The sequence below is a fragment of the Manis javanica genome, chromosome 5 (genome assembly GCF_040802235.1).
Source record: "Manis javanica isolate MJ-LG chromosome 5, MJ_LKY, whole genome shotgun sequence".
NCBI classification, from domain to species: domain Eukaryota; kingdom Metazoa; phylum Chordata; class Mammalia; order Pholidota; family Manidae; genus Manis; species Manis javanica.
The window spans coordinates 844,029-868,112 of record NC_133160.1 but is presented as its reverse complement, the minus strand read 5'-3'; the positions used below and the strand labels follow the sequence as shown (position 1 = coordinate 868,112).

The window sequence follows — 24,084 nt, the reverse complement described above, 5'->3', positions numbered from 1 at the left end:
CCAGAGGCTCCCTGAGCCCCCAGCCTGAGCCCGACTCGAAATGGGAAGGAGCCCCAGGCTAAGCCGGGTGTCCAGGGATTCGGGGGAGCAGGGTTCCACTTGAGGCTGTGGCAGATGATGAGTGGAGGGTCCCCTGCGTGTGGTGCAAGGCCCCTCTCAGGGGTGTGGAGGGGGGCCGGCAGCTGGCTGACCCCTCCGGGGGGGACAGCAGGGGCACCTGGCCAGTCTGTTCTCTAAAGAGCTCCAGGGTGGGAGGAGCAGCCCCCGGGCCAGGGAATCGAGCCAACTCCATTTATTAAACATACCGTCCTTCCCCAGGGACCTAAAACACCATCTTTATCATAAATCAGACTCAGCTCTATCTGCTTCTGCTTTGCTTATGATATTTTTTGTTTGCTAGGAACCTAAGAATATCCTGCTTAACAGTGTAAAAGTCAGCTATATATACCAAGTGATGATGTAAATGCAATGAACACTGACTATCACTTTGACAGTCTCCAAGTTAGTATCGTATTCCCGACACTTACACACGAGGCAGGCACCGCGCCCATTTACCTTTCGAATGATCTCTTCTGGTTTAAAGTCTAGCTGCAGCTCATAAACCAACAATGAAAACTCCACATTTATTCTTTAATTTATGGCAATTTAAACTATTCACTCCCTTATAGAACAGGACAGATCAATTAAGGCATGAGCTACAGATGTGCCATTGACATCAGTTAAGTTCTTTGATGCCCCAAAATGAAGGAAATTCACCCAATCTCTAGTGTATTTGCTGCAATTTCTCACCTACCTCCTCCCACAAGGAAAATAGTGACCCTCTCCCACGTCATTTTGGAAACTAGAACCTGCCTCCCGCCCAGCACCACTGTGGCCGTGGGCTACCCATGCAGGCCAGGCAAATAGGATCCCACATCCCAGATGGACCTGGCCAGTGCCCGCACTGGTCCTCTGCCCAGACGTGCCAGTCCAGGACGTGACGAGCAGGGACAGGAAGAGTGTGCTGCCAGCCAGGTGCCACCAGGCTGCTGCAGAGGGCGGCAGGAGGGCTTGGTGCCCCTCTGCAGGCTCAGGTCTGGATTCCCAGGCCCATTTGGGCTGCACTGCCAACCTCTCTGATTTGAGATTCTCCTTAAATCTTTTCTAGGCAAAATATAAATGGCAACACCAATCTGAGAGGCTTCCTTCCACTTTCTTCCCAAGGGGCTATTTCCTCAATGTCCACTAGAAACCCCTCCCTAGAGGACAGGTCCAGGACAGAGCAGGCTGCCATCTCCTCTAAGGAGGGCCAAGCCCAGTGGGGTGCTCCTGGGATGGCCATCAGCTCCCCAAAGCTTCCCAACACCACCCAGGCAGCAGACACCGTGACCCCTGTACCACGGGTCAGAGCCCCCCACCCCAGGCTGTGACCCTGACACCATGTCCGTGAGGAGCAGAAGCACAGCCTCATTGCTGGGCAGGGCTGTGGCACCGAGAGCATCCCCGTCTCACCATGTGGTACCAGGGGCCGAAGTCAGGCCGTGGTCCTGTGGCGCCTGTGGCTCCCGGAGTGCTTGAGTTTGGGGACCCTGGCATCCAAGGATGTCCCACCAGGCCAGCAGCTGGCCGCTCCCCCAAGCTGGGACATGCCCAGACACCCAGACTGAGGGCAGGCAGCAGAAACGAGGCAGTCACGGGCGCAGGCGCACCCTGATGCTGCCACTGGCCCCTTTCAGCTACCTGCTTGCACACACACCCGCAGATCTATGTATGCCCATGTGCAAACACATATACACACGTGCACACACCACGGCACAAAGACATTTCCACCCTCAGCCTATAGGATTGTGGCTTGGGCTTGGGGAAGAAAAGAAGAAAGGGGAGAATTGCTAGGCAACCGGCCAGGGGTTGCTATGGCATTTCCGAGAGAGCAGCTGGGCCAATCAGAGCTGAGTGCGGCTGGCGTTCCTCTGCCTGCACGGACGGAGGAGGGCATGCGGCAGGCGCAGGCGCACAGGGCTGAGTGCGAACCCCAGGCCTGGTAAGGACAGCGCACCTCATGAATATTCGTGGAGCTGATTGGGGCAAAGCTGATTAACCACTCGGTGGCTCTTGTTTTCCCGATCCATTCTTCTTTAACCACTGGGCCACTGTCCGCAGGCTCCACTGACTTCCCATGGGGCCTGGGAGTGGTCTGCATGGTCAGACCCCTTTGACCCTGGCGGTCCTGCCCCTGGCCCATGGCACCCCAGACACTGTGCAGTTGGTGCCCTCGTCTGCCTGCAGGATTTGAATTTCCACCCAGGAGCCAAGCATGCGCAGTGAGGTTCCCAGAAGACATGTCCAACCACCCACTCCCTCCCTGGCTCCTTGCTCCCTGATTGGGGGTGGCAAGGCAGCGACCACAACCTTAGCCAGCCTCTCCAATGTCACCTAGCCACTCCCTGGCGGCCCAGCTCCTGTCTCATCCCAAGTCTCCAGAAAGCAGAGCCTGAGATAAGGGTTATGCACTCCAAGAGCAGGGACCAAAAACCCTGCAAAGACGTTCTGTGGGGACAAGGGGTGCCGGAGGGCTGACTGTCAGGAGTCCCAGCTGGACCCAAAGGGTAAGGACTCCTTCAGAGAGTTTGCAAAAAGAAACTGCTCAGAGCAGCCCACAGAGGAAGGTGGGTTTTGCTGTCCGGTCCCCTCTTGTCTCCCTTTCCCTCTGGTCCAGGTTCAGCCCCTTGGGAACCCAGCCCATGCACTTCCATTTGTGTCCTTCCCACAGCATGGCTTTCACCAAGCCTGGAGGTGGTCAGGTGAGATGCTGACCATGAAGGGAAGGAGAATCCAGGGGGACAGGGAAGGTGTGGGCGGCAGCAGGAAGGGCCAGGGGCCACTGAGTCTGTCCCAGCTGCAGTCGCACTGACCTGTCTTCCTGGCAGCCACAGGTCTCAGGCTCGTCCTATGGGGCATCCGTACCCACCTCCCCTCCTGGCCTCCTGGACCTCATTCTGGCCACCTCCTCTGAGAAGGCCCCCACCAACAGCACATGTCACCACATCCGTCCACCTCAAAGCCCTTTGCACATTTCCAACAGATCGCCAGTGCAATGCAACCACCATGCCTGACCCCCATCCTGCCTCTGACCTCATGGGGTGGGTGTCCAGACGCTTCTGTCACATTGCTGGGGGTGCAGGATATAGTGGAAGCTCAGTGGATATATTTCTAGTGAGGACAAGACCCCCAGCACCTTCTCACCTGTCCTTTGTCATAATTTATTCTGACAGCAGCTATGAACAGGACACTCCAGGTGGCCTCCTCCTTGGCCCAGCTGCCCACCATCCCTCACAGTGAGCGCCTAGCTGAAGGCCCAGAGGACAGGGTCAGCAGGACAGGCCCCTCCTCCACGGTGCCATCTGCCACTGGAGCTGAGCTTTCAGAGCTTGGGGCTGTGGGGACCCGGGGGTAGGTGCCACTCATCTAGCTGGGCCTCAGATTCCTTAACTCAAACTGGAAGTACCGGGACTCCCATAGAGGGCTGGCTCCCCTGCCTGGCAGGTGCAATGAAAGGCACCCTTTACTGGCCCTGCCCGGGCCTCTGGTCTGAATCCTGCACTGTGGCCGCAGCTGACCCTCCCCTTGGAACACAGCCGCCCAGCAGAGCAGCATGCCCACATGCAAAGCCAGTCCCACCCCACAGGCATCGGGGAGCCAGCACAAGCCGCTCCTTCCCTGGACACTGGCTCCACCATCCTCTTCCACAGTCTGGAAGATGTGCCCCCAGCCCTGCAGGTGCACGGAGCCCTGAGCCCTGCCCACCGCCTGGCAGGCAGCATCTGGAGGCTCAAAGCACGGGGTCTCAGTGCCTTCCCTTCCTGCCCAGCCCCCAACCTCGGCCAGAGGAGGTGCCTGGAAGTGGGCAGGAACCCACACACTCCCTGCTGAAGGGCAGCTCACGCGCAGAGGCAGCACCCAGAGGAGCTGGGTGGTGGGGAGGCCACGTGCCCACCCTGCCTGCTGCCAGGATGGAGGGAAGATTCTCTGGGGGCTCTCAGACTGCCCATGGCTGGGAGAGGACACCTGGTCACTTGGGCCCCAGACCTGATCACCCCTGACCAGCTACAGGCCCTGGGGGGCCCCTGAAGCCTCTGAGCCTCCGTGTCCTTGGCCCAGGCTGCTCCCCGAGCCCGCCCCACAGCAAGGATGAAACGAAGCGTGGACTTCACAGAGGCCTACCTGGCCCCACTGAGCTGGGTACTCTGCTGGCCCCTCCCCAGCTGCCCACCTGCCCACCTGCTCAGGCCGTCAGGCTGTCCCCTCACATCCTGGACTGCAGTCCCAGAAGAGAGAGGAAGAAGGTGCTAACAGGTAGGCTCACCCACAAACATCACCTTGAGCTGTGGGGTCAACGTGGGAGCCTACACCGGGTGGAGGTGGGCCAGCCAGACACTGGGGAGCAAGTCGGCAGGGAGGTGAGGCCAACCCAGCTGCTGGGGAGAGGCATCGAGAGCAGGTTGCATAGCTGTGTGGACAGGGGATTGCTAGCAGGCGTCCATGCAAGGGGTGGGGGGGTCCCCAGCCTGGGAGTGGCAGGGCAAGGTCAGCCGGGGGCTGCAGCACAGAGGAGAGCAGACAGGCTCCAGGAGGGGCTGGGTGGGTGGAGAAGGCCAGTGCGCTGGGGGACAGAAGCCCCAGGCCAGCGAGGAGGAAGGGAAAGGAGGCCCTGGGCCCAGCTGGGCCTTGGGGGACGGGTGCCAGAAGTCAGTGGAGCTCCCTGGAGAGCCCCTCGCCCTGCAGATGGAGCGAAGCATTCCAGAATGGAGCAGGCCTCTCTCAGGCCCAGGCTCTCCAGAAGCCAGGGGAATAGAGGCTTTTACAGGCCCAGGGGATGTCCCAGGGTTTGGAAACCTCTCCCTGGGCTCCCTCCATGGAAGGTTGGCACTTTGGACAAGTCAGGCAAAGAGCCTCTCAAGCCCAGGGTGTGTGTCTGCCACACCTTACGGCTAGCTGTGGGTGCACTTCTGTCCCCATCAAGCCAAGGGTGTGCCAAGGACCACGAGGGGCCATTTCACAAGAGACCAGGGTGCTCCAGTCAGACAGCACCTGGACAGCACCTCGGACAGCTCCCAGGCCCCGAGGCCCCATGCGTCCCTCTCAGCTGGTCAGCAGAGTGCCCCGCTGACCACTCGGAGCACTCGGAGGGGCTGAGGGGTCCTGCTCCCCCTTGTGCCTCTGGGGGTCCATCAGCATCTCTGCCCCTGGGAAGAATCAGGTACAGCCAGTGTCCCCAGGGATGGCCTGGCAGAGGAAAGCCACCAGCTGCCTCCACTATGGAGTCCGCACCCAGGGAGCTGGGGGGACAGCCCACTCACCCCTTGGTCATCCCATCCTAGAGCTGCCAGACTCTGATGTTCTGGAGTCTAGGACCACCCCGCTGGTTAATTTTTGGATACTTCCTTTTTCCTCGCCCATCACCCAGTCCTGGTGGAAGCCGGGAGCTCATAGATGAGGTGGAGCCCTTCAAAATGGGAGAAAATGGGGTTCTGAACAAGCTCTGCCAGGCTGTCTTATTTCAAAAGTGTGCATTTTCATTAAAATGTCACCCTCATAAACAAAACAGCTGCCTTATCCTTGTGCTCCCCAAGGTCTCTCTTGGGGGCCAGGGGCTGTTACCGTCCCATTTCTCAGATGAGGACACTGAGGGTCAGAGTGGCCCAGGAGCCCTTGGCGAGGAGGGCAGGGAATGTGCCATGGGGTGTCTGCTCTCAGAACCCACTCTTGGGTCATGAGGTCAGGTCCTGACTGTTCGAACACCAACAAGGTGGCAGAGACAGTCCCCAGGAAGACAGTGCGTTCAGACCCACTCACGGAGGCCATGGAGGATAGGGAAGAGGTGGGGGGGCAAGGGAGGGGAAGAGAGGGAAGGCGGGGAGCCCCTGGAGCAGGGTTCGCACAGGCCACCTGCACAGGGAGCCCCGGCACTTTCCTTATTCGGTGGGGGTGGGGGCAGGGCGGCAGGAGCCCTTCCACTTTGAAGTGATTTATAAGAAAATGTTTTTTAAGTGACCAGAAAGCAAGCTCAGCCAGTCCTCATTCTCCACAACGGCGTGATTCTAACTGATTGCTCCATTAAAATCAGCAGGATCACCCCCTAGGTGGGCGCCAGGAGGGCCTCGCCCACGGCCCCCGTGGACAGCTCCGCGGGTCCACGAGCCTCAGGGTGGCCGCCACTGAGACCTCCCAGAGAAGAGGGCTGAGTTGGGCTGGGGCCCCTGAGGGCCTTGTCATGAGCAGAGGCCCATCCACAGCGCCCAGCACCTGCCCTGGCCCTCCCCCACCGCCCATCCCTTCCTCCCCAACTGCGCCTCCCGGCCCACCCCACTCAGCACCCCTTTCTCTCTCCTCCCACCCCTCTGCACCCTGCCCCTCCCCTCCCCCACACACCTCCCCCTCTGCCTCTGACCTATTTTCTGGGACACTAGGAACCTGCAAATTCCTCCTTCCCATAACCAGAGGTGAAGAACCTCATCCAGGGGACCCCGCCCTCCTTAAGGCAAGGCCACAGAGTTGCTAGAGGGGTGTCACCTCGTTCCCTGGGAGACCCCGGGAGGCAGGGGGGACGCATGCTCACCCCCAGAGCTGCGCCTCTGGTCTGGCCTTTCCCCACCATCCTGCTTGATGAGTGTGTGCAGCCAGGGCCCAGCAGGGAGGCCAGGGGCAGTCCGGCACAGACTTGCCCTGGGTTCAGTCCCCATTCCTCCTTTCCCAGCCCTGAGCCCTGCCCCTGGCACACAGTATCCCAGTGGACATCCCACGTCCCCTTCGTGGTGTTTCCTGCCCTGCGAGGCCCCAGAATCTCCAGGAAAGATGCTCTGCACCCCCCAGCGAGGCTCTGTGCTGAGGTGGCTTCCGCAGCAGGACAGCTGGCCCGCACCGCCTGCTGACCGCCGGTGCCACTGCAGTTCTGAGGATGGTGTGCCCCAAGGGAAGCCTTTAGTCAGGAGTCAGAGAGAAGAGGCTCCAGGGCAGGGCCCAGGTGCTTCCGCCTTGAACACTCAGCCAAGAGGCATGGCCACAAGAGGAGGCTGGGCAAGCCCGAGGCCCTGGGGACACAGGGGCCCCGCGCCCCAGCTGCAGGGCCTGGTGCCTCCTTGCGCTCCCCACACCCCTGCCAGGGCGGCCAGTGTTCCCCTGCTCAGCTGAGGAGGGTGGGGACACTCTCGAGGGGCACATGGGTCTATAGCCACCGGCTTGCTGGACTCGGGCTGCCTGGCTTCTGCCTCCTGCAGAGGTGGCGGCTCCTTCTCCCTCGGAAGGGTCCTGAGAGGCACCACCTTTGCGCTGCTGTTCCCCAGCCCCTGTGACTCTGCCTGCAGTTCTCAGCCCCCACTTGGGAGCCAGCTGACCGGAGGCACAGAATGGGGAGGGCCTGGTTCCCTTTCAGGAGCACTGGTACAGCACAGCCGGAACCCCCAGCCCAGCTCAGCCAGGCCAGCCCCGCCCTGCTGAGCCAGGCACTGCATCCCCAGAGCCCCCGTCCTCCCCCACCCCCACCTCCCTGCCGTGGAAACGAGCTGCCGGGTGGGGGCTCTGGATGTGGAGATGGGGTACTGTCATCACTGCCTGGGCAGGATGTGAAGTGGAGCTGGGAGTCATGGGGGTTCCCTTCTGCCTGGGCAGGGCTGTCGGCCCTGAGTTTCTGCTTTGCCTCAGAACCCCCAGGGTCCTGGATGGGGTGCCCAGCCCCACTCACCCACAGTCCCACAGGAGCCACCCCAGCAGGAGCCCTTCCAGGGCTCAGCCTCTGCTCTGCTCTTAGGTGGGGCTCAGAAACGACCAGAGGTGCCCACTGGGAGTCCTCGCAGGCCGCCCGCACTCCAACTGGGAGCACCTCCCTGTGCCCTCACCGTCTCCTACGGAATGCCCGGGGGTTCCCTCCAGCCAGCTAAGCATCAGACTTGTCTCCCTCTCCGTCACTGGCCTCCTGAGGCCCCAGCATCTCCTGCTCTGGTCTGCGGGGCAGGAAACCCTGGCATTAACTCAGTGCTTCCCAGGAAATCGAGGCACCCTCGAGTTGATAACGTAGGGGTTTTGTAAGGGGCAGCTGACAAGCACAAGGGTGAGGCGGAGAAACCCAGAAACAACAGTGTCCGGAGGCTCGTGCTTCAAGGCTGTTACCCCTCCAGGCCAGAGGAACCTGGGGAGGCTGGCCCCTGAGCCCTGGCCTGGGGAGTGGTCACCTGGGTGGAGCTGCAGCGCAGACCAAGGTAAACACCAAGCCCTTCCCCCCAGCTCCCACCATCTGCCGGCACCTCCCACAGCCAAAGCCACTGAAAGCCAGAGGCAGGGCGCTCGCGGACGCAGTGCACAGGCAGCCACCCAGAGCACAGGGCAGAGGAGATGTTCCCGTCTTAGCACTCATCCGCATCTCAGTGACAGTGAGCGTCCAAGATACTTTCCAAAGGAGGGGGAGGAGGAGACACAGGCTTGGAGAGACAGTGAAATACAGAGCTCTCCCAGCGGCGGCCCAGGTGATAGTGACCACAGGCGTGTCCAGGTGGCCGTGTGCATCCCCTGCCCCTACATCTCCCGGGCACATTCAGCTCCATCTCCGTCCCTGCAGGCCCCCAAGAGGGTTCCTAGGCTGCAGAGAATGCCAACCCTCCCTTGTTCAGCCTGAGAGGCCTCAGTAATGGGGACATGGGCCCTCGGGACCCCCAGGGTCAGCCCGCGCCCCTCCACCCGCAGTCAACACCACAGCTGGCTCCACACAGACCTCCCGCCAAGCAAGCCCTGGATGGGAAACAGATTTTCAAGTCACAAATTAGGATATGAAATCCTATGTTGATACAAGCCTTTTGTGCAGAAACTGCCAGACCCCCAGGGATGTGGGGGTCCCTGCAGCTGCCCAGTTCTCTGAGCTTCAATGCGCACCCCTGCACGAGGCACAGACCCACCTGCTGCTCTTACTGGCCTATCTCTTTCATACACTCTTCTTATTGAAGTAACTGTATTCTAAAGAGATCTTTTATTTCCACTATTAGTGGAAAATCACTATCACCTGCCCTAAATAAATATTAACCCTATAATGAACACAATTATAGCCTTCCTTGACTCTACACCTGTCCATGGCCTGCAGAAGGCTCACAGCCAGCAGTACCTGGCCCTCCTCCATGCAGCCACCTCCAAAATGGGCAGTCCCCAGCCCAGACCCCAGGACACCCCTAGCAAATCAAGCCCAGGCCCCTGTCAGTGTGTGCACCCCAGACCCCCATCTGGGCAGGCACCTGTGGCCCCACTTTCATGCCCTCACCCTCCTGCTTTCCTCCCAGAACCTCTGGGCAAACAGCATGGCTGTGTCTGTCCCTGAGAGCGTCAAACAGTCAGGAAAGGCAGACTTTTCTGGGCCCACTGTCTGCTCAGGCCCCAGAGCCCAGGGCTTGTCTGCCTCTCCCTCCCCACAACCAGACCTGGGTCCCAGGAAGATGCAGGGGGTGTCTCCTCTGGGCATCATCCAGTGGCGGAGGTTCCCAACATTTCTCCCAGCATGGGACGCTCCCTGTGACATCTGATTCATGGGGTGGGAGGCACCCCTGAAGGGGAAGGCAGGAAATCCTCCTGTCCCTCAGGAAAGACTAGTCTGAGAAACGATGGGGCCCCTCTGTGGGCACCCTTTCCTTCTGGAATCATTCATGAGGGGCCAGGGTGGGCAGCCCTGGGGAAGGGGTGGGTCAGGGGTAAAACGGAGACAGAGACTCTCGGAGGTGGCGGTGGTGGCAGGGACAGACACAGAGCTGGGTGGAGGGAGGCGGGGAGAGGGATGGAGAACCGAGGTAAGAAAGGAGAGGCCAGGAGGGTCGGCGACACGCAGGTCCCAGGAAACGAGGGCTGGTGCAGGGGAGAGAAATCAGCCTGGAGCAGAGGGATTGTGTCCAGTGGGCAAGGGGCAGAGGCAGGGCAGTGCCTGCCAGGCCGGGCCCTCCCTGCAGCAAGGCTGCCTGATGCCCGGATCTGGCCCATCAGCCCAAGCAAGGAGGGTCCTTCTGCAGCCTGCTCCCAGCTCCCCCATTTCTCAGGACCACCCATCAGGATCCAGGTCTGGGCTGGCTCAGGCCCCGTGGTGGGTCTCTCTTTTGTGGGGCCCTGGTGCCAGGCCGCAGGTACTGAGGGAGAAGGCCCGTGGTGCAAGCAGGGCTGAGGCTGCGGCCCTGCTGCTGAGCCTACACTGCCTCTGGGACAGGGGAGGGGCCTTGATCAGGGCAGGAGCCCTCTCAGAGGGCCTGAGGGAGTGGGAGAACGGCCTGAAGGCTAGGCAGCACCCTGCTCCCCACTGGGAAGCTGGGTGGGCCACCAGGCGGGAGCTGTCCATCCTCACCTGCCTGATGGCCCTGCTGGGTGGGCAGCCACGGGCTTTTCCTGCTCCAGCCATGAGCTGAGGAGCAATGCAGAGCCCCCCAAGCACAGGCTGGGGGACAGAGGACCCTGGGCCCTGGGGCAAGGCTGCTGCATCCCACCTCCACCCTGCCTGGCTGAGACAAAGACAGCTAGAGGCAGGGGTCCCATGGAAGGAGACCCCAGGGCAAGGAGGTCCCTGCCCCCAGCTCTGCAAGGCCCAGGTTCCAGAAGAAAAGTGCCTCTAAATGGTGTCCTCGCCAACATGGTCCCACACGCCTGGGTGGGCATGTTGTCCTGGGGGCTGGACCCCACAGCCGAGCAGGGGCTTTCCAGGCCCTGGAGGAATCCCAGGGAGACAGACCGCAGAGCCTGCCCACCCGCCAGGACTCCTTGGTGTGTTCTGGAGAACAGCACGGGGCATGGGTACTCGCCCCTTCCTTCCCAGGGGTGACCTGTTGACACTACGACCCCTAGGGTCACACCTCTGGGCCTGGAGGTGGTGAGGAGCTGCCCCAACACCAGGACCCGACCCTGTGGAGGGTGGGGTAAGCCCTGGTGCAGGGGCTGAGGGGCTGGGAGGCTGGTGGCCGTGCACAGCTGGCCGGGAGGGCTGCTTCCAGGTGCCAAGGAGCAGCCTGGGGCCTCAGGGGTCAGGCAGGGGTGCCTGGGAACAAAAGGCCGTTCCTGGCGCGGCCAGAAAGACAGGGTGGGCCCTACCCAGGCCTGCCTGGGACTCCGCGCACGGGCCTCCCAGCCTGGCCCCGCCCAGGTGCAGCGCTCACCTGGCCTCTAGCAGCGACCACGCCAAGGCAACCTTGGCCCAGGACCTCCGGTGCCCAGGCCCGGCGACTGAGAGCCCTGGGAGCAAGACAGAGATGAAGGGCATCTCTCGGGCTTTTGGGCCCCGTTTGTGGGGGGGGCTAGGGCCGGGAGGAGGGGCACGGGGGCGGAGCCGCGGGGAAGGGGCTGAAGCCTCATTTCCATTCGGAGGCCCTGTGGCCCAGCCAGGCTCACAATCGCAGCCTGTGTGGTGGCCGCACTCTCGCCCTCCACACTCAGGCGTGGTGGGGGTCCTGGCCCCCCACCAGCTTCAAAGGGTAAGCTCCCTGCCTCGGGGGCCCCATCCAGACCTAAGCCAGACTGCCAGGCAGGCTCCAGGCGGGCCCCAGGTGGGTCCTGGGCCTGAGCGTGCAGACTGTGCCACATCTGCACCCCCTCCAGTCACGCAGGTTGAAGTACCCAGGCTGAGTGTCCCGGAGCGCCTAGGGGCAGAGTCCTACAAGGAGGGCCATGCAGAGGGCCCCAGCTGAGTTGGGTGAGGAACCTATTCTGCCCCTGGGACCCTTAGTCCCACTGTGGGAGGAATGGGGCGGTCCCCCAGCTGAGGGACAGGATGGGCGTCTTCCGCTGGGGAAACATTCGGAGCCACTGGTGCCCGGTGGAAGGGTACCTGGGCCTCACTGCAAGGGCAGGGCTGTGGTTGGGGGTCTCTGAGCTCCCTGGGCCACCCAAGCCAGAGCTTGGAAGCTGTGGACCATTTTAAGGGTACAGAGGACCCTGGGAAGGACTTGGTGTGCCGGGCACCGGTACGCTGTCCCCTCCTCCCTAGGGCTGGGAGCCCCGGCGCCTTCAGCTCCAGGCTACATCCGCACCGCAGCCCAGGGCCCCTGGCCTCCTGCCTCTTCCCCACCCCCTCCGTAAACCGCAGGACCCCCATCCCCCACTCCGCCCCCTGTTGGAAGGAAGGCAGGTCAAGGGTCAAAGGCTGCCAGCCAGCTGTGCCCAGATGTGGTCTTGGCCCCGCCCCTTTTTGGAGGACCGACGGCCCCGAGCCCAGGAGGGGGCGGGGGCGGCGTGACGAGGAACCCGGAGCCCAACGGGCGGGGGTTCTTCTGCGGTTTCGGTGGATTTGTTTAATCCCACGCTATTCTCAGGCTTTCACGGAGGGCGGAGAGGAGGGAGGGGAGGGAGGGGAGGGGGTCTCGGCCCACGTCCCTCCCTCCCTTCTCCCCGCCTCCGCCCCCACGAAGACACCTGACCCGTCTCCAAGTTGCCGGGCCCCAGCCGCGCGGGGCCTTTGTGCGCCCGCCGCGGCCGCCTGGAGCCCGGAGCCCTGTGCCGCGGCCAGGTCGCCCCCCACGCCCTGCACTTGGAGCCGAGGAGCCCCCTTCCCCCTCCGCGAAGCTGGCAAATGCATAAATCCAGGAACACGAATTTCTCGGTGTGCAGGGGAGGAGCGGCTGTGTGGGCAGCAGCCGCGGCGACGGCACCGTGAGCGGCGGGCCTGCGCCTGCGGAGCCCGGCGGAGCCCAGAACCCAGCAGGGGCCTGGCAGCGGTAAGTTGATTTTATGGAACCTCTGGGGCCACAAACGAGGTCTCCACCGGGTGGGCGCGGCGGGACGGGCAGGGGGGAGGCTGGAGGAGGACCCCCTTTCCCACCCGGCGCCCCGCGCCCAGCTCCATGCCCACGCCCACGGCGGCCTTCCTTTCACGGGCCGAGGTGGGAGCCGCGGGTCGCTGGGAATGGAAGGGCCCGACCGTCAGTGCTTGGGGCTCCCAGGGGTAAAAAATGGCAAATGCCCACAGGCTGTCCTGGGGATGCAAGAAAGCTGGCCTGACGCACAAGGCGGCGCCCCCCTCCCACAGCTGCCCTGCCTGCAAAGGGGTCTGCCTGTGCGGAGGGAAGGGAGCAGGCCTGCGGGGGGCGGCGGCCCCCCTGGGGTGCGGGCAGAGACAGCCCTGTAGGAAAGGGGATCCGCAGGAAGATTCGGATCTCTGAACCTGAGGAGCCCCTCCCCTTGGAATGCAGGAAGGCTCCAGGTAGCTGGAGGCCTGGGCCCATCGGAAAGCCGAGCGTGGAGGGTGGGGTGGGGGGTGGGGTGGGCCTGGGGAGGGCCCCAGCTCTGGCCCTGCCTGGGCCCGACCCTACCTTGGAGAAGAGGGGGCAGGACAAGATGAGATGGGGTTCGGGGTTCGGTCTCAACGCCCTGGGCAGCAGAGCCCGCTGCTGCAGGGCCCTGTCCGGCTGCCGCTGGGATGAGTCGTGTCCACGACGGTACGGGGATGGAGGCCCGAGGGCGATAGGCTGCCCAGCCTCGGGCCGGGGTTAGGCGAAGGTTCCGCCTTCCGCGTGGAGGGGTGGGATTTGAGCACCCCACGCAGGAGAGGAGGCCATTCCCGACACCTGCAGGGCACGAGGGATTCCTCTGGGAAGGGTCAGGCCGAAGTGCAACGGAAGGGGAGGGGCGCCCTGGAGAGCTGCAGAGGGGGCGGCGGTTGGGGACCGAGCCTTGCCCCAGCCCCCTTCCACGCTGGCGCTCTGAGGGAAGGACTGGACAGGCCGAAGATGAAGCGGGAGATGCCCCCTAGGTGGAAGGGGCAGCGGGCTCTGCTCTGAGGGCAGGTGGCCCAGGGGGAAGGAATGGGGCTCGGGCCCGCAGGTCCTCACCCTCTGCCCGGAACAAAGGCCCTGAGGGAGGTGTGAGGTGCTGTGGCCAAGGAAAGCGGCTGATTCTTGGCCCTGGAGGGACAAATAAGGGTCAGCTCTCGGAAGGACTCCAAGGAGAGGGCGCTGGCTCAGCAGTCCTGCCGCGGTGCGTCGCCTGTGCTGCCCGGGTCCTCGAGGGCAAAAACTCCGCACTCCAGTCGGAACGCAGGGGGAACGGGGAGCGGTCTTTGCTTAGGGGTCGCCGTCTCCCTCTCCTATAATCCCCAGCAGGCCCCATAGTGGCCCGTGCGCGCTGTGCTCTCGGCAAGTCCCCTCCCTTCCTCCGGGGGCTGGAAGGGGCCGCGGGGCAACGACGACGGGGTGCGAGCTGAGCGGAGGCGCGTGCTGCGGGGCAGAGCACAGGGCTCGCCCGCCCGCAGTGGGGGCCCGGTGCGGAGGTGGGCCTGCGGACGCGGCTAGGCTGTGGGCAGCGAGGGGCGGCTGCTGGCTGTCACTCTGCGCCCAGAGGCGCCGCGGCCGGCGGGCCGCAGGGGCGTCCAGTGTGTGTGAGAGGCGTTTCCGTGGGCATGTGTGTGGCCGCAGGGTACTGGGCACGGTCGGGGGCGCTCGAGGGCGGCGCCGGAGCGAGCGGCGGAGCGCGCGGGGCGAGACGCGACGATCGTGCGCGGGGGGCACCGGGCGCGCAGTGCGTGTGTGCGCGTGTGCGCGGCGCGCGTGCCCCGCAGTTCTCAAGGACACCTCGGGGAGGCGGCGGCGGAGCCGGTGTCTGGGTGACGTCACCGCGCGCCCCAGTATAATCGCCCGGTGCCCGAGCCGAGCGCGGATACGCGCGGAGGCAGCTGCGGCGGCGGCGGGCGCGGGGACAGTCGGGTCCCGGCCGGCCCGGGCAAGCAGGATGCGCGCCCGCAGCGCTGACCCCGCGGCGCTCGGGGACTCGCCCGGCTCTTCTCGCCGCGTCCGCGCGCCCTCCTCCACCCCGGGCATCGGCGTGCGGGACCCGCGAGCGCCCAGGAGGCGGCGGGAACGGGCGGCGCTGGGAGCGGAGGCGGCGGCGGCCGAGGAGCGGCAGGCGGCGGCGACAGCTCCCGCCCGGGACGGGTAACTGCGCTCGGGGCCGGGGCTGGACGAGCCCGGCGAGCGGCGTCTTCGGGTTCCCCTGCCTTCCCTGCACCGACAGCCCGGGCGCCTCTCAACGGCCCCGGGTTGTAAAAAGAGACTGGTTTCCATCTCTGAGCGTCGAGATTCTTTCTTTTGGTCACATCGTCGCGCGCTCGTGGGTCGGGCGGGGGACGGGGACGCGACGGGGGGAGGGCAGCTGCGGAGACGCTCTCGCTGCCCCGTGCAGCGGGCTCTGCCCCTGTGGGCGGCCCGCGGGAGGCGGCCGGGCGCGCACACGCCTGCTCGCCCCCTCGGCCACTGCGCCCCCCACCCCCCGGCTCCAGGGACGCCCCGAGGGGCCTGCCCGGGGCCCCCTGCCTGCCGCGTGAGCGGGAGAAGAGGGGGCTTCTCGGAGTTGGGGGCGGACCCGGGCTGGAATCCGGGGGAGCGCAGTCGGCGTGCCCGTCGCCCCCGCCCCGCCCGCCGCGTGCAGGAGACGCCGGGGCGCTCGCGGCCCTCGGGCGAGGACCCCACGCAAGCCGGAGCCGCGGCCCCGGCCCCGACCCCGGCCCGGCCGCCCGCCGCAGCCTGAGGGCCCCTCTGCGTGTTCACAGCGGACCTTGATTTAATGTCTACACAATTAAGGCACGCGGTGAATGCCAAGAGAGGCGCCTCCGCCGCTCCTTTCTCATGGAAATGGCCCGCAACCCGGCCCCCGGCGGCCCCTCGCGCGGCGGACAAATCCGGCGAACAATGCGCCCGCGCAGAGGGCGGCCCAGCTGCCGGGCCGGGGACCGGGCCACGGGACACAAAGGGGCCCGCATGCTCCGGGCGTCGCGGGGCGGGAGGGGGCGGCCGAGGGGAACCTGCGGCCCGGCGAGGCTGCGGCCACCCGGCCTGGCCCTGGGCCACGTGCGTCCGCAGAGGGAGGCGGGGACCGGGGGGAACGTCCGGGAAAGAGCGGGGGCCGGAAGACAAAGGGAGGGCAGGCGGGGAGCGGCCGAGTGGGGGTGCCGGGCACCGGGGACTCGGCGGCCACGCGGGCAAGGCGTGGGGAGGCCGGCCCACCCCGCGGGCGGCGCGGGGCGCTGTCCGCGGTGCTAGCGGCGAGGCGGCCCCGCGGGACAGGAGCGCCGCAGGCGGGGGCCAACTGCGTCCAGAGGGCCACTCACCCCAACCGCGGGCGTGCTAGGCAGTTGCCATGGCAACGGCGGAGGGAGTGGGGTGGGGCCTGAGGTCACTGAAAAGTCCGTCCTTTCTCAGTCCGCTCGGCCACGGGGTGGCCCTCACTGAGCTCCTGGGGAACGAGGCTCGAAAGGGGGTGGCAGTAGGTCACGTCCACACCAGTGTCCAGGGTCCGAGCAAGGACAGGTGCTGCGCTGACTGCATCCCGCCCCAACCTCGCTCTGGACTATGCGATACTCAGGCACGTGAGGCTCCGCAGCTGAGGGGGAAGATGGCAAAGTCCCTCCCCCACCATCTGCAGCCGCAGTGACACCCACTCAGGTTTGCTGCAGGCATTTTTTTTCTGTCCTCGGGAACCAGCGCCACCTGCTGGCTCCCTAGCATGTGCTCTGCGGGCTCCTGCCTCCCTTCACCTCCAGGCTGACCCGTCCCTGACAGCACCTTGGGTCACTCTGAGCCTCGGGGCACGCTGGGGCTCTGCCAGGCCGTGGGGGGGGGCGCCTGCTCACTCCCTTTCCCCTCCCGCAAGTCCCCAGCCCTGGCTTTGCAGTCGCACAGGCTTTCTTCCCAATGGGGTGAAGATGAGCCCCTCCAGCCGGGCTCCAAGCCCGGAGGGGGTGTCGGTCCCCCCAAGTCCTCCTGGCCCCCGTGCCCTAGCTAGGGAGCAGAAACCAGAGTGGTAGGAGCCATGTGGGTACAGGCCGTGGCCCCTCGACTCTCACCCACCGCAGCCACAGGGCTGGGAGCTGATCTCCCCAGCCACATCCCTTGCTCAGACCTCCAGCCCCTCCCAGACACATGCTGCAGGCAGGGGCCAGGGTCCTCTATCTTCCCACCCTGGCCCGAGTCAGGGTCACTGCAGAGCCCATGGCCAGAGTGCTCCAATCTCCTGCCCTCTGGAGGGGAGAGAGCACCCACACTGCCCCCACCTGACCGTGGGGCAGCACGGCTGGTCCCCACAGCACTGACCACGGGCCTGGCGGCCTTTCTCCTTATTTCCCCTGCAAGGGGGTGCAGATGGCACCCCCAGGGGACCCCTGGTCCAGAGTGGGGAGAGATGCAGCAGGAGCCCCAGGGTCACTCCAGAGCAGCACTGAAGCCTGGGGGGGGGGCGCAGCCCTGGGTCTGGGTGTCCCTGCTGGGTGTGTAAGGAGTATGGCCCTTGTCCAGTCTGAGCTTTCCCCTGGGGCTGCCTCAGAACCTCCCTGAACCAGGAAAGGTGGCCCCGCATCCCTGCTTCTGGACCAGGGACAGGGACAGGCTCCCTGCTTGCCCACCTCCCTTCCTGGGGACTTGGCTTCTGGCCAGAATGGACATTCCAGGAGGTTAGCCAGGCGGTGCGGGGGGTCGGGGGGTCGGGGGCACAGCCTGACCGGAGGAGCAGTCTTCAGCACATTCCCAGGATGGCCATCTCTGGTGAGTGTGCCCCTGGAAGAAACTGGGGAGCTCTGAGCTCCTAGGACCCTCCCCAACCAAGAAGGCATGAAGTCACAGTGCACCTGTGCTTCAATACCCTGGGCTGGTCCCTGCATCTGCAGGCTTCCCAGGGACCCCACTGGACAGGCTCTGCCGGGCTGGCACAGTGTAGGATGGCTGCTTGCCACAGACAGAGCCCAGACCTCAGGGCTGAGACCAAAACCTGCACCCCACAGCCCACATGGACGCCTCCTGACCCTCGGCTCCTCCTCACATGCGTGCACACTCACACACCCACACACCGCCCACTGCCCCCTTCCCAAGGGAAGAGCTGGGCCCCCTGCACAGCACCAGCTACCCCTGGTCAGGGCCTGGCCCACAGAACACTCAGAACAGAGGTACCTGGGGGTTACCCTGAGGGGCAGAAGGCTTGGGCAAGTACTCAGGACATCCCCCAAGATCAGGCCAGGCACCGAGCTGGGGTCCATCCCAGGGACCACCCCCCCATGTGGGCCACTGAGGGGGACACAAGCAGACAGCAAGGGTCCCCTGCTTGTCCTGCTCACACATCCAGCCCTGTGGAGAGGACTCTCTGCTCTGAATAAACCTCATGAACCTTCAAAACTGGTGCCACCTGTGCACAGTCCCCTCCAAAACTCCTCAGGATGCCCTCCCCAGGTCACCCAGCCATGACCCACCCCAGGGGGGCACCAGAAGAGGGTGGTGCTGCAGGGTCAGGCAGTGGTCAGCCTGGGCCAGGGAAGACACTTCCCCACACTCCCTGCCTCCACAGCCCTGTTCTGACCTCACCTCCGGGCAGGGCCCCCATGAGTCCAGCCCTCAGGCAGGCCTCTGGCCACCTCCTGGCCCAACCCATAACCTTGACACTGGTGGTGGATGACCCTGGAGAGCACAGCCTTCAGCCCTGGGCTCCCAGCAGCCAGGAGGGGGGACACAGGGTACCAGTGTTTGGGGGGACTAAAGTCAAGAAATGAAAATGGTGAAAATTGCCCCACCAGCTTGTCCAAGAGGAGAGAGTGACAGCAGAGATTTCACCCCGTGGTGATGACGGAGGGAAGGACTCTGCCTCTGGGGACCCCATTCCAGAGGGACTCAGAAGGTGGTGGGGTCTTATCCCCTCCATACCCTGGGGGTGCTGAAAAGAATGGGCCATGGAGTCACACGGGCCCCGGTGCCACATGCTGGCAATCTCAGCTATCCCTGTGCCCCACGGGAGAGTAAAACCCACCCCATCCCCCAGGGTGGGTGAGAGAAGCTGCCCTGGGGAAGCCAAGGCCCGGGCAGACCCCCAGCTGGGGCATGTGCCAGGGGGGCGTGGGCCAGGGGGGCGTGGAAGATGCATGCGCACGGCAAGTACCTCCCCTCCCACCTACATCCCCACAGCTGTCCTCGTCCCCACGGAGGGGCAAGCACAGACCACCCTGGCTTCCTCATGGGGAGTCAGCAGCACCCACAACAGGAATGGGCCACAGAGATGGGCATACGGCCTCCTGGGTCCACACCCCACCCAGCAAGCCAGGCTGATCCCCAAATGCACACCGCCTGGGCATTGCCAGAATTGCCCTGTACGAGAGAATGGGAGCTAGGGACAGCTCAGAAGAGGCCCTGCCACAAGCCACTTTGGCAGATGTTTGGAGGCAGGTGGGGGTGCTAAAGGCCTCTCCCCGGGGCAGGGGCGAGAAACTGAGGGGGGGTAGGAGTGCACGGCCGCTGCTCTGGGGCCCTGGCCCAGTCTCTGGTTCTCAGCCATGTTCAGCAGGTTACAGGCTGTCCCAAGATGCCTATGGGCCCCCCACATCCTGTCCCTTCCCTGACACCCCACCCCAGGATCCCCATGGCCTCCTGGCAGACTCTGACCTCAGGATCACCACCCAGAGAGGGTGCCACTCTGGCCCCCAAGGCCAGTGGACTGGGCATTCCAGCCTGGCCCCAGGGCTGTTCCTCCATACCAGTTTATGCCAGTAGCTCTAGACACTCAGTGGGGTCACTAGGCCGTCCAGGAGTGTGACTTCTCTGGATCCTCCTACTGAGATCCCCCTGGGACCAAGGCCCATGACTAGCCCCAGGGAAGTCCAGCCCCGTGAGCAGAGTATGCATCCCTCAGGAATAGATGACCAACAAAACCAGGCTCGGGACACTCCCAGCCCCAGGCTGGGCCCTCTTGTGGCTCCACAAGCATACATGGTCATCACTCCACAGTGGGTACTGTCTCTGCAGGGTCAGATGGGGCTGCTCCACAAAACACGCAGAGCCCCAAAGGCAGCCAGGCAGTGTGGCACATTCCATTCAGGCGCCTGAGGCCCTGGGCCTGCTTGCCAGGCCCTCCTGCACGTGCTGGCACTCACGGGAGGGCACCTTGAGCTGCTGCGTGATCCTGCATGGGACGAGGCCAAGAGGGGATGGGGCCCTGAGGACCAGAGAGGCAGCCCCGGAGGCCATCTGCAGGAGCGTGACAGCAGAGCCAGTCCTCTCCCTGCTGGGAGGCTGCCCCCTACCCCAGCACCTCAGACCAGGGGAGGAGGGACACAGGCCCACACCAGCTGAGGCCCCTGAACATTATCTCTCTCATTCAACAGTGTTTCTGAGCCCCTTATAGGGACCAGGTCACAAGTGTCACCAAGGTCTGGGCAGCCTGCAGGGGATGGGATCCTGACGGGCAGAGAGGGTAACGGGTTCCTGCACCAAGCCAGGAGACCTGCTGTGACTGAGTCTGGGACAGAGCGGGAGTCTCCTGACGCCAGCAGGCAGGAAGGCGGGCCGTCCCCCCGCCATGGGCACAAACGGTCTCAGGCCTCACCCAGCTCTTTCACCTCTCTCTGCCCTGCTTCCTTCTGTGGCTGGACGCCTACAGAAGGAGGCCACTGTCTGCCCACCCTGTGAGTGCGCTGGACCCCTGGGGGCCTCCTCCTCCCAGCTGGCACAGTGGACTTCAGTGGTGGGGCTGTGTCACCACGCCCTGCTGCCTTGAAGGCAGCCAGCAGCAGAGCCCCAGCGATGGGCTGAGCTCCGGGTTCATCCCAGTGGGCTTGGGCTTGCAGCACCAGAATCCTGCTGCCACCCAGAGGGCTTGGGGGCGACGGGAGGCCCTGTGGGACCTGCATAAAGGGACATGTGGCAGCAGGATTCTGGTGCTGCACCAGGACCACACCTAGGCGGGAAGGAGCCGGACCTCGGTCCTGGGACAAGTAAAGGACGGCCACCAGCCTACGGGCCGCGGGCACTGGGCACTCCCTAGCTGGCGAGCGAGCTGTGGCTGGAAACTGGCCTCTGGCTGGGTGTCTCAGGACTAAGGCATCACGTGTGGAGTCCTGCCCTGCCAGGGCCACATCAGAACCTTGGCCTGGGCACAAGGCACAGGACAATGAGGAAGCACCTGGACCATGCTACACGGCAAACACCCACAGGGGCGCAGAGGGCAGCTGTCACTCAGGATGCCACTCAGGTGGCTGACCCCCCACAGAGCTGGTGGTCATTCTCACAATGAGCAACAGGATCTCCACGGTTAGCCCTCTGCAAGGGGAGGCCCTGCAGGGCTGCCTGCCACCCAGAGATGCAGTGGCCTGCTGAGCACCCAGGACAGGAGCAACGGGCATGCTCATGGGGTCACCACCCCGGCCTCCCTGCCCAGTCCCGGGGCCCCTGACCTCCCTTTGTGCACCAGCCCTGGGGCTAAACCCATTTCCACATCCACAGGCTACTGCCCAGGGTGCCCCGGCCCTGGGACAACCATTACCACCTGTCCGCAGGGTCCTCCATCTACATCCCAGGGTCCCTGCAGCAAGGAGCCGGAGTGGTGGAAGCCACCTGGGGCCTCCACACCAGGCCTGGGGGTGCGCGGTGTCATGGCCCAGAGCAGAGAGTTGGGTGAGGGGACATCGGTGGTGCATCGACTTTGAGATGTAGGACAGGAGGCCGGGCCAGGAAGCCTCCTCCCTGCGCCCAGGCTGCTGCCAAGGACACGGGTGCATCAGTGACCAAGCGGAGCCAGCAGGCACTGGATGACGTCACAGCCACTTTACAGCCTGGAATGCCGGGTGAATGCACATGTGGGTGAGGGGTGCACAGAGGGGCCCAAAGGCGTGGAAAACACCCACACACCTGCACACATGCATACACCACGCCTGCTCCAACACATGCACACATCTGTGCACACAGTAAAATGATCAAGAGAATGGGGCAAAAAACCCAAAATCTGGATCAAAGGTATTCTCTGTACTATTCTTATTCTTGCAGCTTTTCTGTAACTTTGACATTGTTTCCAAATAAAAAGTTTGAAAACAAGGAATGCACCCTCCTCCCCAGCACCTGTCGGCCTCTGGAATATGCCTCCGCATACCCAGTGCCTTTGCGGAGCCGCCTCACCCCTTACAGGGCACACTTCGGTCCCTTCTCCCGGTGTCTGCACCCAGTCCCTAGGCTGCAGCAAGCAGGCCTCCCAAAATGGGAAGGGAGGGGCCCTCACCCCATCCCGGGCAGAAGCCCGGCCCAGGGACCTCGACCTCCTGGCCTCTGCACCTGGATGGGAACTAGCACTCAGCCCTCTCTGTGTCCAAGACCGGAGGGCAAAGCTGGCCACGCCTGCCAACACTTCCCCCAACCCCTGGAGATGGCTGTGACCATCCCAACCCTAATCCAAGCAACCATCTGGTGACAGAGGGGCTCGGGGTTTCCTTCTACCAGTGTGGACGTCACAGCAGAACCTGACGCCTAGGGGTTTGGGAAGACACTGGGCAGGGCGCCAGCTCCTGGGCCTGGCTCACCCAGAACACTGCACCCTGAGCCTGCCGGACCCATGCCCCAGGGAAAGCAGCCATCCCTACCTGCTCCCCAACCCAGAAAGCGCCTGATCTACAAGCCAGTAAGTAGACCACCCCATTCCATCGACTTCCAGGGTGCAGAGGGGGAAGACCAGGCCTCCTGGGCTGCCCAGAACCACCTGTGTACAAGGTTAAGCCATCCTCTGCCTGCAGCCCCTGAGCTCCTGCCCTGCACTGATCCCGTGAAGCCTTCAAGGGTCAAGCCCCCTACACCCATCAGTAAGGGCACCCTCTGTCTGGCAGAAATGTCCTCCCACATCACAGCCCGGGGCAACCTGCCCACCTTCAGAGACGTTCTGCTTGCAGCTGGCTCGCCAGGCTCGCACGGCCCCAGCCCTCCTGAGGCCTCCGAGATGGAAGAGGGGCCGGAAGGGGCGGGACTCACCGCCACACGGCTGTGGCCCTCAGCACCTGGGCCAGAACACACTGGACATCGCCCACCAGCTTCAAGCCCCATCTGCTGTTGGCAGAGGTTGATCTTCAACGCAGGGTGGGCGGATGCTCGGAGGTGGTGACCACACACACCCCTGCAGCAGGTCCAGCGTGGCCCAGGAAGGCCTCATGAACTTGCTGAAGGCAGAGTTTTTGAGGCTGCTCTGAGATGACCCTTGTGTCCTGTGCCCCCACGGGTGCCCGCAGGTGGGGCTCTTCTGTTCACTCCCAGAGCTGCCCTTCAGGAGACCACTTCACAGGGACCTGGACGTGACTGGCTCTCCTGAGCAAGGGCAGGTGACACAGTGGGGCAACCTCATCCCTGCGCAGGGCTGGCCCCTCCTCGCATCCACCTGGCGGCCAGGCAAGGAGGGGTCTGAGCAGTCCCTGGCCAGTGAGTGCCTGCTTCCCGTCATCTCTGGGGGTCCGTCCAGGACACAAGGATGGCCTTTGAGAAGAGACTGGCCTACTGGGCGCTCCGTTGGCTCACAGACCCCCACTGTGTGCCTCATGCAGGGAAGAATGACCAAAGTACAAATGTAATTCAGGACAGTTGTGCAAATACCTAACACACTGGCTTTGGGGAAAAGGGAAGACTTTAATCTGTGAAAGAATCCGTCCATGGGGCAGACAAGCGGGAGGCAGGAGCAGCCGTTTATCTGCACACCTGCTCTGGAGGCCCAGGGGAGCCTTGCTGGGCTGCATGGCTCATGCAGACAGGCCCCAGAGGACAGCAAGTGACAAGGCAAGTGACCTGGTCATGGGCTGCGCTCTCGGCCACCTCTGTCCTGTCCAGCAAGACAAGAGCTCCTCTGCCGTGGACAGTGAGGACCCCGAGGGGCAGAGGCCGCTGCGGGCCAAGTCAGCACACTGTGTGCTTTCCTCTCACCAGCAGTTTAATTTTGGGCACAAAAGAGCCACCTGCAAACCCAGCCGGTGACACACCAGACAAGCCTACAGGACACTTCTGTTTGCACAACTACAATCAGACCCTCCAAGGAAGCTTCTGGGGCCAGAGGGACCTCAAGAAGCACATCAGGTCAAGAGATCATAATGGACTAAGAACCCTAACATGGTATGCTTTTGGGTGGGACAAAGAGGAAAAAAAAAGGGCCCCTCGACTGGCTTTGGGGAGGAAACACTAACATGCAGCCCCTTGTACACAAAACCCGACACATTCAGAATTACATGGCAGACTAATTCCTTCACACCAGTGTAGTCTTCCCTTCCTCAATGCATTTGGTGCCAGAAAGCCAAGCAAGGTGGCCTGCTCTGCTCCAAGGAGCTGGTACAAGCTGGCAATGTTC

At 63.7% G+C, this 24,084-nt stretch overlaps 1 long non-coding RNA gene across 1 annotated transcript; it reads left to right on the top strand.

Annotated features, from left to right (window-relative positions):
- Window positions 1-1,911: 1,911 nt before the first annotated feature.
- On the top strand, window positions 1,912-5,500 carry LOC140849737 (uncharacterized). Its single transcript, XR_012131909.1, has 3 exons — window positions 1,912-2,020; window positions 4,242-4,332; window positions 5,000-5,500. It is a non-coding gene; the product is annotated as an uncharacterized lncRNA (long non-coding RNA).
- The last annotated feature ends 18,584 nt before the right edge of the window (window positions 5,501-24,084 follow it).